At 34.9% G+C, this 14,432-nt stretch overlaps 1 pseudogene; it reads left to right on the forward strand.

Moving 5' to 3' along the window:
* The first annotated feature begins 12,149 nt into the window (after positions 1-12,149).
* Positions 12,150-13,453, forward strand: LOC150065403 (beclin-1 pseudogene; annotated as a pseudogene).
* Positions 13,454-14,432: the final 979 nt, after the last annotated feature.

Here is a 14,432-nt window from a genome sequence, read left to right on the forward strand (position 1 = left end):
ATTATGTAAGTTGAAATTAATGGATAATAGAAATACTGTATCTTAAATAGAACTTAGCTAATTACAAAAGAACATTTGACAAGCTTAACTACAAAGAAGTAAGTTAAACTACAATTACAATTGATTTAGATTTTATTCAATTTTACTTTTAAGTTGTATGTGTGTATATATACATATATATTCATGGATTACTATCTGTTTAAGTTCCTGTGTATGTTGTGTAATTGGTAAATGTGTACAGTGTATAATGGTCACCTTGAATAGCCATGTTTTTATTGGGAAAACATTCAAAATATATTTTGTTACTTTTTAAAAATAGCATTCATCATAATAGTACATAACAGTATAATGAAACTTCATCTTTTTATTGTCAGGGTAATGTATAGAGGGGTTATAGTTACATTTGCCAGGTAGTAGGTGCATTTCTTCTCACACATTGATATCCCTTCTCATGGTTTTTGTCTCCATTATCCTCCACCCCCTCTCAATCATCATGTTCTCCCCTCATTTATTTCAATGGAACTGTAATAAGACTCATTGTTCTAGATTTTTCAGGTGCTTCTGAAGCTCTTAGAAGTAGATTGGCAGAAGAATTTGGAAATGCTTGGGGAAATGACCTAGTTCAAATGTAAGATTCTACCAACAAGGTTTAATAGGCAATGTTGGTAGAGGCTCAGAATTCCACAGTGATTCAAGCAATTTGGGCATTAAATTCTGTGCTTCTGTGGTTTCAGAGGGAAATGAAGACACTATTGGAAAGTGGTTTACAGGCCCTTTGTTTTATATTCAGAAGATGAAAATGGATAGTCCTATGATTCCTGGGAAATGTTTAATAGAGCAACATTAGTTTGTTCTGACTCAATTTTGTTTTTCTGAATGTGTATTCATGACTTAGTAGAAAAGACTGAATCAGTATTCGTTGTATGAAAGAGCATTAAATGCCTCTAGGATAGTGAGATATTTTAGTGTAAATCAAGAATATGTACTTATCTCAATTGCTTGGTCCTGAATATGTTATAAATGCAAATCTGTCTTTGCCTCCTGCTCAGTCTTGTTTCATCTATCCACAAAGTTCACACTTACATTTTGTTAGGCATAAATAACATGAAAGATACTGAGTATCATTGTGAACAAAACCTTATCACCTTGATCATGAGGAAATTCTTTCCATCTTTATATTTAGATGGGTTTTCCTGCACCTGTAATTACCTTTTCTCAGTTTGTATAAATACCACTTTACCAGTCATTCAGTTCTTACATACAAATCACAAGTAAACTAAACAGAAATCTAGGTCACATGCCAATCAGAATAAGACAATTCTCCAACTATATTGTAATAGATAAGAATTTCACTTACTACAAACAAGATGTTTAGAGGTTATAAAAACTTATAATATGAGGATAAAATAACACTATTCACATATCTAATGTAAGTAAGTAAAAAATAACTGCAGCTTTTCCTGTGCTGTGTATAGGCAAATACATTTTTGATAGTTCAAAATATTTCTTTCATATGTAACTAGACTTCTGTTTCTAAGATTAAGCAATAGAAACTTACAAAAGGTTTTTTCAGCAAAAGTAAACATTTATGCTAAGTTATTCATGGAGAATCAAACACAATAAAATAGGTTATAAATCACCTTGCAATTCCCAAATCCAGCTACATGGTAAGTCAAAGTGAAAATTGTAAAAAGTAAAGTCTCAAATATAAGTGTTACTAAAATCAGAATATTAGACCGAGATTGTTTTCTATACCCAGATCTTTTTGTATTTAGCAATATTATTCTAATGGTCTAAAATATTTGAATTACAAATAGACAGTCTCTTAACTATTTTCCCTTTCTAGCAACAAAAATACACAAATGTTACTTTCTGAGATAAAAAAAGATTAACTTCACTGATGTAATACACCTATATTACTCAGAAACTTCAATATTTCCACTACCTCATCTGTAGTAAGGATGATAACTTTAATGTTTGTTGGATTTTGTTAAGATCAAATGATATGTTAAGAAAAAAATAAGCATTTTTCCTGATAGAGCCCTCATGAATGTTAGCATTAACATTTCATTAGAATGTACTTCTGTAATAATTTTTACATTAAATTTAGAAATTTTTTTTGCCAGTCCTGGACTTAAGCTCAGGGCCTGAGCACTGTCCTTGGATTTTTCACAAGACTAGAGCTCTACCATTTGAATTATAGCACCACTTCTGACTTTTTTCTATGTATGTGGTACCAAGGAATCGAACCCGGGTCTTTGTGCATGCTAGGCAAGCACTCTACCAGTAGGCCAAACTCCCGGTCCCCAAATTTAGAATTTTTATTTGTTGATTTATCAAAATATCTTCCATCTCCAATCTTTTTCATGCTCTATCATTTTTTTTATCTTAGCCATTTTATATATCCTGAACTTCATTCAACCTTCAATTGTTTTATTTATGTGGATACATGTAAATTGACACGGTTTTATTCTTAAAAGTTTGATTTGATTCTTAGATATTTCCACTAAGAATAGATTCAATAATGCCCTGGGACCCTTTGACATATCTCCAAGTTCCATTGTTCTTTGAGTACATCTTTGTTTTCTGTAAAGAAAAAAAACAAAACAAACAAGAACAACAGAAAACATGTCCCAGATTCATCTCACTTTTGGCCTTTCCAACTGTGGAATCAGTAAAGGCATCCCATATTTGAATTGTTTTAGAAACAAAGATCTTTGTGTTCAATAGAGGACAATAAAGTTGGAGGCTACTGTTTTTAGTTCTACAAGTATATATTTATAGTTCTCATTATTGTTCCATATAGTTTTAGAAATATTAAATCATACTAGTAACTAAACTCCTATATTATCAGTCCTCTATAGCAACTTACTCTTTCAATACTTCTAGATTTCATTATGCATAATTCATTTTAGTCATTTGATGAATATTCCAGCAACTCTCTGCTTCATGGATCATTTAATTCATAGCAGTTGCCTTTGTCATACTGTTTAGTCTCTGCTAAAGCCACATCAGGCTCTGAGCTATTAAGCAACTTCGACACTATATTCTTATAAATAAATCCTTGGAAATTCTCCTTCATTCAGCTCTTTCTTTAATTTCACCTTTCCATCATTTATATCCTCAGCTTCCATATCTGACATAGATACCAATCTTCCCGTGCCTTAGCTATTGACTTTAATACTAATTATGTAAGGAGAAAAGATGAAATTTAAAAATGAAATAACACAAAAGGGAAAACATGAGGAAACATCACTTCTTACAAATTTTGCTTTTGCCAGTTCTGGAGCTTGAACTTGGCATCTGGGTACTGTCCTTGGGTTTTCTCAAGGCTAGCACTTCACCACTTTTGGTTTTTTGTGTATATGCGGTTGCAAGGATATGTATATTTATATCACATTTTCTTGATCCATTCTTCCATTGAGGGTTCTCTGGGCTGATTCCACATCTTGGATATAATGAATAGTGTTACAATAAACATGGATGTGTTCGTGGCATTATTGTATTCTAGTTTGTATTCTTTTGAAAAAATGCCCAGGAATGAATTGCTATGTCATAGGACAGGTCTGTTTTTCATTTTCTGTGAAACTTCTGCACTGCTTTCCAGAGTTGTTGTACAAATTTACATTCCCACCAGAAGTATATTAGGGTTTCCTTTTGGCTACATCTACACCAGCATCTATTAGTATTTTGATAGAAAGTAATAGATACTATTTCAGAAAGATAAAGACAGAAATGACAGAGAAAAAGATTATCCACATGAGATCATAAATGTAGATCATCATCTAACATATATATACAAATGTCATTCTTCATGTCAAGCTGAAAACAATAATATATATATATATATAATTTCACTTTAACCAACTTTGCAGAATTTGAAAACTCGATCCCTAAGAAATAATTAGTATTATTTATTTCCATAGTCCTTAATTGTTTAGGGAATATTCTGGAGCAATTCTATGTAATGTTTAAGTAGGATGTGGTATAAAGGTTAAGAAGAGCTAAGCTGTTTCTTGGTCAATGTAAAATTCACACATTTTAGCAGATATGTCAAACAGAGAATGAGAGAGTGTGGATAATTATTCAGAATCAGTTTTAATAAGACTCTCTGGTAGATTTAGTAATGGAATCTAATAACCATCAACCTAAAAATCAAGAGCTCTTCTCTTTAGCCCAGGGTACCATGGACCAAATTCTGATATTATACTAGGTAAAGAGTTGTGCATTTCTCAATAGATTCACGGTTACTCTGAAAGCAAATTATGTCAAAACACTAACATGATATCAAATATTTTAACGTAGGCCTAGACTACTCAAATGTTATAAGGAAAAATTATTTTTATGTCTAAGTTAGTGAAAGATATATAATTATTTAAAGTTCTTAGAAATAATTGCTTTTTGTACTTGGCAATATCAAGTGAAAGTTTGAAAACTCTAATTATCTGGTTCAAATTATTTAAAGTAATTTCTTGATGTTACTCTGCACTTCAAGTTTCATAATCAGTACATCTTATAAGAAAGTAATTGTGTAATTAAAAATTCATTTATTATATCTCATATCAAATGTGTTTTAATATAAAATAATGTGTTTCTCCTAGGAGTTTAAAATACATAATGATAACACACAGATATTCAATTGAACAGCAAAATGAATCCTATTTTTAAAAAGTTACTAAAGTGCTGAAATATATTCATTATTTTCTCCTATGTGCTAGAAATATAACAGAAAACATGTGCAGTGGTTTACTTCTATAATCTCAGTACTGAGTTGGCTAGTGTGGGAGAACTGAGAATTAGCATCTAGCTCTGGCTACTGAGTTTAAGGCCAGCCTGTGTTACAAAGAAGTAGAGAGAGAAATTCTAGATCATAATAAACACAAAATAGATTGTATTAATGTGGCTTAAGGGGAAACCAGAACATGAAGTAGTATGAGCTTCTACATGTTTTCTGCCTTTGGGATGAATTTGCTGTGTTATCTTATCTTTGAACACTACAAGAGGTACTTGAAATAATTTTAAAAATATTTACCATGGATCATGTTCTCTCTTGAAACAGACCCTTGTATTAAACATCCATATTGTTATGAAATAGTATGGAAATCAAGCGCAAATTATTAAAACTTTACACTACAGTTATAGAGGATTCAATCCAAGTTCAAAATGTCCAAACAATTAGGATTTTCTTTGGGTTTTTGAGGAAGAAACAAAACTAACACTTTTAGTCAGTGCCATGATAACAAAATACTACTGGTTGGAAAAAAATTTAAAGAACAGGACTGTGTTTTTCATAGGATTGAAGCCTAGATAGTTCAAGATTGAGGCAGTAACAGTTTTGTGCTGTGGAGAGGGTCAAGCTTCTACTTTCAAGACTCTAATAGGAGCTGAAGTCATATAGAAGAAATCCATGCTGTATTAAGACCCAGTAGAAGACACAGAGCAGAAAAGGAAGGCACATATGGTCTTTGAAAGTTCAGCTTTTGTTATACCACACTGTTAGTGCCTTGACCATGGACTTCTTAACTTCTTAACATTTCTCTTCTTGGAAAAGAATACCATTGGAGCATTCTATTAGATAAACTAGAAGAGACAATAATATGTGTTTTGTGTAATTTTCCTACTTGATTTTGCTATGCCCATTGATAAAACACATCTATTATATGAGAGCTCAATAGAAGATGTAAATATGCACTACTCAAATCTCTCTGCAAGTTTCTGAGTACAATAATACGATGGGAAGGCCAGGGGAAAAAATAAGGACCAAGCAATTATCACAATGTTCTGATAACTCATTTCTAGTAAAGTACGTTTAAGTTTACTATCTCATCCAGTGCCAAGTCATTCATATGCCTACTTACACATTTTTAACTAATTACATTATCTTTCAATATTCTTCAGCATTAATTCTTCACTGTCTTGCGTAAGTTCATGCATAAACCCAGTAAATAATTGTATGATGGTTACTCAAGTACAAGATTGAAGAATTATTCACTTAATTCATACCACCCAACAGTGACTAGAAATTCTAAAGTTTTCATTGCTTTGTATTTTAATTTGACATGTTTGTTCAATTAGTTTTTACTTACAATGATATCATGAAGTTCTGGTTATATACTTTTATTTATAAGTGAGAAAAAGAAGACAGCTTTTCCAAGTTTACACAGCTACAAAGAGATGATGCCAGGAAACAGACTTAGAGCCTGACATCTCAGGTAAACTCTCTGATATCTTAAATAAGAGAACCTTGCCTATCTCACGTGGTAAAGTGAAACAAAAGTTGTCCCAAATGCACATTGTGGTCATATGTTAAGATGTATAATATGTGGTATTTTAAACACCACTGATGCAAGAAGATATGCACAAATGGTATGGGAGAGAATGTAGGAGGAATTCCTGTAATATTGCAGTCATAAAGTCACTACAATTATAAAAAAAAATGTTGATATGAACTTAGTGGTGTCTTTGTATCAGATCCTGTTTCAAGCCATGTACATCTCTTCACTTAGTACATAGACAAAATAAAGTCAGTACAATTACTCTACTTAGATTATAGATGAGAGAAAAGTAAACAGAAAAATACAGTTGTATGTTCATGGTCATAGTTATACCAGTAGAAAGAGATTGTGACCTTTATGTTAGTTTATCTCAATTTTTTTTGAAGGCAGCAAGATAAGCGTCCTGATCAAGCTGTGAATTTTATTTTTCACACAGGGGTTTATATACCTCTTCAGGAGAGTCAAGAGGGGTTTGGGGTACTGCTTAGGGTAGGAGGTCAGGTGGTAGGATGTTTGCATATCAACACAAGCAGGCATGCGTTGCTTAGTAACCTAATTTACAAAATGTTGCCCTTAGGACAAGGAACTATGCAGGCACATTCTTACGCTAAGAATTCAGGGAGAGGGAGAATGTTCCCAACATATCCTCCCTAAACCTTAAAATAAGTGAGGGGCGAGGATTTAGGCAATATCTTCAACTGCAGGTGTGTATCCCTCAGGTGGGGATTATGGTTCCTCTGGGAGCCCCATAGTCCTCATACCCATTTAGCATCTCCCACATCTAGGCTGTTCAGTACTGGATGGAAAATTCCCTTCACCCATCCAGAGTCACCATAATGGCTGCAAACACCTAGGGGACTTTGAGTTTAGCACAGAATGTCCCATCACCAAGAGTTTTTCCAGTCCTCTCAGGAAATGGCTATGGAGTGGTGGTGGATTCAGGCAGGACAGAATATGTGGCAGCAACTTCATCTCTCAGGAACTCCAATGGAATGTCACACCTCCTGCTGGGTTGCCTGCAAATTTCTGCGCAAACTTGTTAAAGAAGCTAACTAAGGCCTGACTTTGGTGAATAGTAACCAGATTTCCTTTAAATGAGGCTAGGATTGTCTAGACAGGTATAGAAGACTTGAACCTGTAGCCATTGCCACTCCCCACAAGTGCAGTCTCCACTCTTGCACATCCGTTACACTCTTTCCCATACCTCTAATTTATCCTGTCTCACTTTCCAAAAATGACTCTGGTCCCTTCATCTTAAGGGGAGTTGATGGGCAAAGATTCATCTTCTATAACTTCTTCCAGCTGACTCAGGGGCGTTGTCTCTGTACTTGACAAGGGACCTTAAAAAGCTTAGCCTATTTTACCAAGGGGTTGCCAGGATTAGCTATCAGGAACAATGATTTGCTCCAAACTAGAGATCATATTCAACATTTAACAACAGTTCATCTCAATTTTGATAAAGAAAATCCCTGGCTACTCCTTTGAGAACTTTCTCTTGAAATGAATCCCAGACATGACTGGTCCTTAGACCCTGCATGCCACTAATTTCAGATTTAAGTTACATAATGGAGGAAAGGTGTTATGAACATTTGCTTTAATGACATTGTTAATCTTGTTTTTTCTTTCCTTTTTTTTGCTTTTTACATTTCCATCAATAATCTTTAGTAAGTGAACAAAGCAGGATGAAGGAATGAAAATGCAAATCACAGATTCAGATACCAAAGAATCCAGGTTTAAAATCATAGCTCTGCCAATTGCTAATTGAATTTCTTTAGGCAAATTACTTTAATTCTTTAAAGAGAACTAAAAATACTGTGCTTGTGCATAGCTTTCTCCATAGGTTCACTATTATTAATACAAATATGTATACCGCACATTTTTAAACCTATATAGCACAGATAATAGATGTTAGTTATCTAGAGTGTTATTCTATAATTAGATCACATCATCTGAAGTGTTGTCTGAGATGGAAAGTGCTGGCTAATGTAGCAATAGAAACGTGATTACCATAGTTAAATAACTTACAGCTTGTAAGTTTATAAAGGTAGAATCATATAAGACTTTCTCCAAACTGTGACAAATAAGATAGATTTCTCAATCATGAGAAGGAGGTAAAAAGGGAGAGATACCAGGAAAATTTGTCCCGTTCATGAAGAGGCAGAAAAGGTAAATACCATAAATTAAGCAAAAGAGGTATCTGTGCAGCCATGTTTATCAAAGCTCTGCTTACTGTAGTCAAGCTACAGAACTAGCCTAGTATCCAGCAAACAAAGATAAGATAAATAAAACATGGTACACATATACAGTGAAGTATTATTTAGCCATGAAGAAAAACAAAATATTATTTGATAGGAAAATAAATGGAACTGGAGATCATTATTTAAGTGAGATAAGTGAAACTCAGAAAAACAAAGTAGAATGTTTTCAGTTATATATGAAATCTAGTCACAAATTTTGAATTGTATTTGAGAACTTTGTCTAATAAACAAGATAAATTTGAAATTAAGGCCACTATTGTTTATATCACATTAAAAGGGTATTCTAATGGATATCATAAGGTAAAAAACACAGTAACCTATGGGATGTTTGTTTGTTTTTGCCATGCACCCTGTGAAATCTAACCTTGTTCTGGGATAGTCCTCCTTGTTTATTTTGTTGTTATTATCATTATCTCTAAGAAGTAGTGCAAAGCTGGTATCATTTACCAAATCAGTATATGAATACAATGCATCTGGAACAGTGTCACCCACTTCAACAATCTCATCCCTCCTTTTTTTTTTATTTTCCTGGTTTTTGTTTGCTTGTTTGTTTGTTTTAGTTTTTTCTTTCATTCCTCTTTGGCTCACATTTTCTCTAACATTTCCCAAGTTTGTGCTCTGTCCCATGATCTCTTGATTTTATTCTTCTTCCTTCCTCTTTCATTGGCTACGCCTTTTCCCTTGGCCTCACTTCCCCATGCAAATACTAATTTCTTGGTTTTTGTTTTTGTTTTCATTGGGCTTTGATTTAATCCATAACTAATGACAGAAACTGTGTGACCTTGATTTCTCTGGATTAATCTTGCTTCACTTAGCATAATTTTTCCAGGTCTTTCTATTTCCTTATAAATATTACAATATAATTCTTTCTAATTGATGAGTAAAATTTCATTGTGTGTACATACCACATTCTCTTAATACATTCATCCACTGAGTGGTACCTGAGCTGGTTACAAATTTCAGTTATGTGGGAATAGTTCTGCAGTGAACCTGGTTGCGCTGGTGATTTTGCTATAGCCTTGCTTGTGTTTTACTAGATAGGAGCCCAGCAGTGTAATTGCTGGGTAATAGGGAAGCTCTATGTCTTGTTTGGGGAGAAACTTCCACACTACTTTCCAGAATGATTGAACAAGCTTATATTCCCACCAACAGTGTAATACAGTCCCCTTTTGGTCACCCCCTCACCGGCATTTATTATTGTTTCTTTCTTGGTACTGACCATTCCTAATGGAAACGAGTATTGTTTTGATTCTCATTTCCTTCATGACCAGAAATGTTGACCGTTTCTTCATATGTCTATTGGCAATTAAAAACAGCAACTCAATTAATAAATAGACTAATGATGTAAACAGGGACTTCTCAAAAGTAGAAGTGGTCAGTAAACACATGAGATATTCTTCTAATACATGATACTGTGTTGGAGAATTTCTTTTCATGGAAATTTCTATCACTGCTCTTATTTCTAATAGTACTTTTGTTGCCTCTTTAATACCTCCAGGCAATTTTACATTGGCCTATAGATGGCCAAGTTACTATAGTAGTAGCCATCAGAAGTTTGCAAAGGAATTGAAGTTTGTTTTGAAAATGAAGTATTCTCTCCAGAGGATAGCTCACAGACTTGGTAATAGCTATAGTGAGATTACATAACCATTTAAAAAAAAAGCCAAGTACTTCAATGGCGCAATCCTTGAGTTTTAGCTTCAACTGTATATTAAAATTGCAAGTACTTGTTCTTTTCTAGTATCTTCACCTGAGCCATACATTGACTGATCTCTTTCCAGGCTCAACCACTCCTCTTTCCACTGTGCCAAATGTGTGTTCTTTCTGACAGGTGACTTCCCTCTTGTAGAAAAATTAGTAACTTCTACTAGGCTGGGAGCACCACATTCCATTTCTGAGTCACCTGGACCTAACGGGTAATCAGGACCACAGGAAGACTTTTAGATGGAGCTTGTGGGAGAGAACAGGAGCTTTACTTTGCCAACGTTGTACCTGAAAATATGAAGCTGAACTTCTGTAGATAATAAGTGATGATAAGAGAATGTAATGCTTCCAGCTCTCCATATTGAGCCCCCAAATGATCACACCTAAACTGAGTCCAAAACTATAAGAAGCAGAGGTCATAGTACAATAGGAAATTAGCTGGATAAGCACTTCATTTGTAGTTATAGATAAAATGAAAATATGCCATGAATTTTTCCAGGTTCATAGATTATTACCTATTAGTCAACTCCATTTTTTGAGTTGGATATTTTTTCTCACATATAATTAAAATGCAAAAACCATTCTTAATATTCTGACTTGATTTATTTTACACTCTAAGAGAAGCTAAAACACAAAATGATGTTAAGAAAAATATCATCATTGTACAAAATATGTGTGCTTGGTATAGATTCCATTATCCTCAACTGAACCCATCCAAAGTGAATTCTATCTGCCTTTATTTCCTCATGTGAATATACCCTGACTTGCTTTTAACCTTGAAATATATATTGCTCTCAGGGCTTTTTGTAGTTATTTTAATTCATATCGCTTCTGTCTTCTTAAATTATTTTTTTCTATTTTTTAATCTCAACAATACCTTGGACATATAGGCACCATTAAAAGTTTGATTGACACTAACCATTGACCCTGTAGACAGTTTGAGATCTTGTAGAGTTATACAAAGCAGTTACTTGCATCCTAGGAGTGACAGGTAGAAGAATAAATTCCGGGTTGTTAGGGAAACTGCACAAAGGGTTGAAAACACATTGCTCTATATTGAGAGCAAGAGAATTATCTCCAGCACAGAGCTCTTGTCAGCAATGAATCAAATAAATGGTTTCTTTTACTAAAGTCACAGAAATAGAAAAAAAGAGATTCTTAAAGCATCAACACAAACCTGCTATTTTGTTGGATAAACAACAAAAAACACTTGTCCGTTCTCTGTTAATTCTATTTTCATCAAGGAGAATATCATTCAATTTGTAGTTCCTTGAACTTGAAATGTTTATAAAATGTAGATGGATTTATGAAGTTAGAATATTGCACTCAAAATATATTTCCATTTACAAAGTGACTCTCCCAGACTGACACTTAGCTAAAATCGCTACTGTAGAAAGTGCTAGTATTAAGAATGGGCTCATTCACTTTTTCCATCTCTACCTCTCCTCCCCCCCTTTTCCTGCTCCCTGCCATTCTGTCACTTTGCACTTCACTCCTGAATCTCATTTTGCTTAGAGCTTTGAAATGCCTTTTTCTTTAATGAAATCATTGAGCTATTACTTACACCCTGTTGTCTAAAGCCAAAAAACATTACAACAATTAACCTGGAAAATATAATCGAATGACTGCCTACAAAAATTGCTGACAGGTATACCACATTATATAATGCTCGCTTAAATTTTAACACATCATTTGATGTCTTTTTACACGACTAATTTTTGGCAGACATTATACTTTTTCAATACGATTGATCAAAGTGTATGAGTATTAATTTAAAGAGATTACTGCAAGCATTTTAATTATGCTAATGCTTCTATCTTGACAAGCATATTGTGTACCGTTAGAGACAACTAGAGTAAACTAATTTCTGTGGCTGAATAAAAGACTCTTTTTGACTTTTGGTTTAAAAACTATGACGTCCATGCAGGTGAGCTTCGTGTGTCAGCTCTGCAGCCGTTCCCCTGATCTTGGATGGTGTCAGCATTCAGGAACTCACAATGTCATGCCTTACCACAGCCCAGGTGACACAGGAGAGACCTAGAAAGAAGAAGCTAACTCAGGAGAGAAGCCATTTTCCTGAAATTCACCAGGATGGGGTCTCTCACAGATTCATACCCCCCTCCCCCTGCAGCTAGGATGATGTCTGCAAAAAGTGCTAACAGCTTCACTCTGATTGGGGAAAGCATCTGATGGCAGCACAATGGAGGATCTTAGCAGAAGACTCAAGGCCACTGGGGACCTTTTGGACATCAGGTCAGGCCAGACAGGTGTGGATCACCCACTGTGTGAAGAGTGCACAGATGCTCATTTAGACCAGCTAGACACTCCACTCGATGTCACTGAACATGAGGGGCAGAACTACAAACGCTGTTTGGAGATCCCAGAGCAAGTAAATGAAGATGACAGTGAACAACTACAGAGGGAGCTGAGGGAGGTAGGAAGAGAGGAGGAGAAGCTGATGTTAGAGTTGGAAGGTAGAGAAAAAAAAACGTGAGGTAGTAACAAAAAACCTGGAGAAGGTCCCAGCTGAAGCTGAGACTGGATCAAGAAGAAGCTCAGTACCAGAGGAAATAAGTGAATGTAAAAGACAATCGGAGCTGGATGATGAACTGAATTGTGTAGAAAACCAGATGCGGTATACCCAGATACAACTGGACAAACTGAAGAAAGCCAATGTCTTTAATGCAACCTTTCACATCTGGGCCTCATGGGCAGTTCAGCACAATCAATAACTTCAGAATGGGAGGCCTACCCCGTGTTCCTGTGGAATGAATGAGATGAATGGTGCCTGAGGCCAGACAGTGTTGCTGCCCCATCCCCCGGCCAATAAGATGTGTCTGAAATTTCAGAGATATCGACTTTTTCCGCATGGAAATCATTCTTATCTGGAGTCTTTGACAGGCAAATCTAAGGAGCTGCCTTTATACTGTTCTGGGAGATTGCAATTTTTCTGGGACAAGTTTGAAAGCCACGTTGGTGGCTTTCCTGGACTGAGTGCAGCAGTTCAAAGAAGAGGTAAAGAAAGGCAAGACACGATTTTGTCTTCCTTACACAATAGACGTGGAGAAAGACTGAAGACACAGGAGGCAGCGGTGGTTCCTAGTCCATCAAAACACAGTTCATTTCTGAAGAACATTGAACAAAAGCTCTCAAGTTATGCTGACAAATCTTAAGTGGGGTTTTGGTTGGGTATCCTCACAATTTTATAACAAATAGCTTTTTTTCTTAGAGGATATTTGCCTTGAAGGTTTTACATTTTGTTTTGCTTGGAAAAAATGCTTTAAATTAAAATTTGATTAATATTAAGAACCACATGTTTACAATATGAAAAGCAACAAAAGTCACAAAAAGCCACTTTATTATAAAACATGAAAGATTCCAGGGTTATAATAATGCATGTACACCTTACCAGCCTTTGTCATGGTTTTAGCCCTATACCTTCCTTTCTCATCCCTCCAAACAACCAATTTGTTTGCTTTTTTTGTTTCAGTTGAATTGAGATTGATATGTTTTCACTGGATTGTATCTCTCAACTTCCTGAACTGCAATTATGAAACTTTGGTCTCCACTACAATAAAATTTATGAAACAGGAATAACAGAAAAATGGCATCCACATCCTGGCTGGTCACCATGGAATATGATCGGAAGATTGAAACTTAAGGTCTCACTCAGTTCTAGTACTGAGTGCCTACTCTACTATATATTAGAGTTATGAAATGGTGTCTGATACTGCTTAAGAAATTATGGAGACATTTAAGATTTAATTCTATGTAATAAAATATTTGCTATATTCTGATAACAAAAAATCACTTTAATACATTTCTAATATTTTAAGCATTGGTCCTTATTTTAATTTTTAATGTATTTAGTATATATTCAAACTTTACCAAGACTTCTACCTTCTTACAGTCTAGGGACATACATTTAAAAAAATTAACAATAATATCAGAAGATGGCGGGGGTTCAGTGTGAGACGTACTGAGCTCCTGCCAAGATTTGAATTCTGGCAGCATAGGGGACAGGTTTTTTTTGTTGTTTGTTTGTTTGTTTTTACCAAAATTGATCCTAAGTAAGCTTTAGTACCACAGAGGAAAAAGGCAGAATACCTGTGTGAGAAGACAGTGTGGAGCCCCACAAGCTGCAGAGCGGCCGGGGAGACAAAAGCTCTTCTGAATCAGAGCAGAGACAGCACTC

This window comes from Megascapheus bottae, chromosome 3 (assembly GCF_031878675.1).
Source record: "Megascapheus bottae isolate mThoBot1 chromosome 3, mThoBot2.hap1, whole genome shotgun sequence".
Taxonomy (NCBI): Eukaryota; Metazoa; Chordata; class Mammalia; order Rodentia; family Geomyidae; genus Megascapheus; species Megascapheus bottae.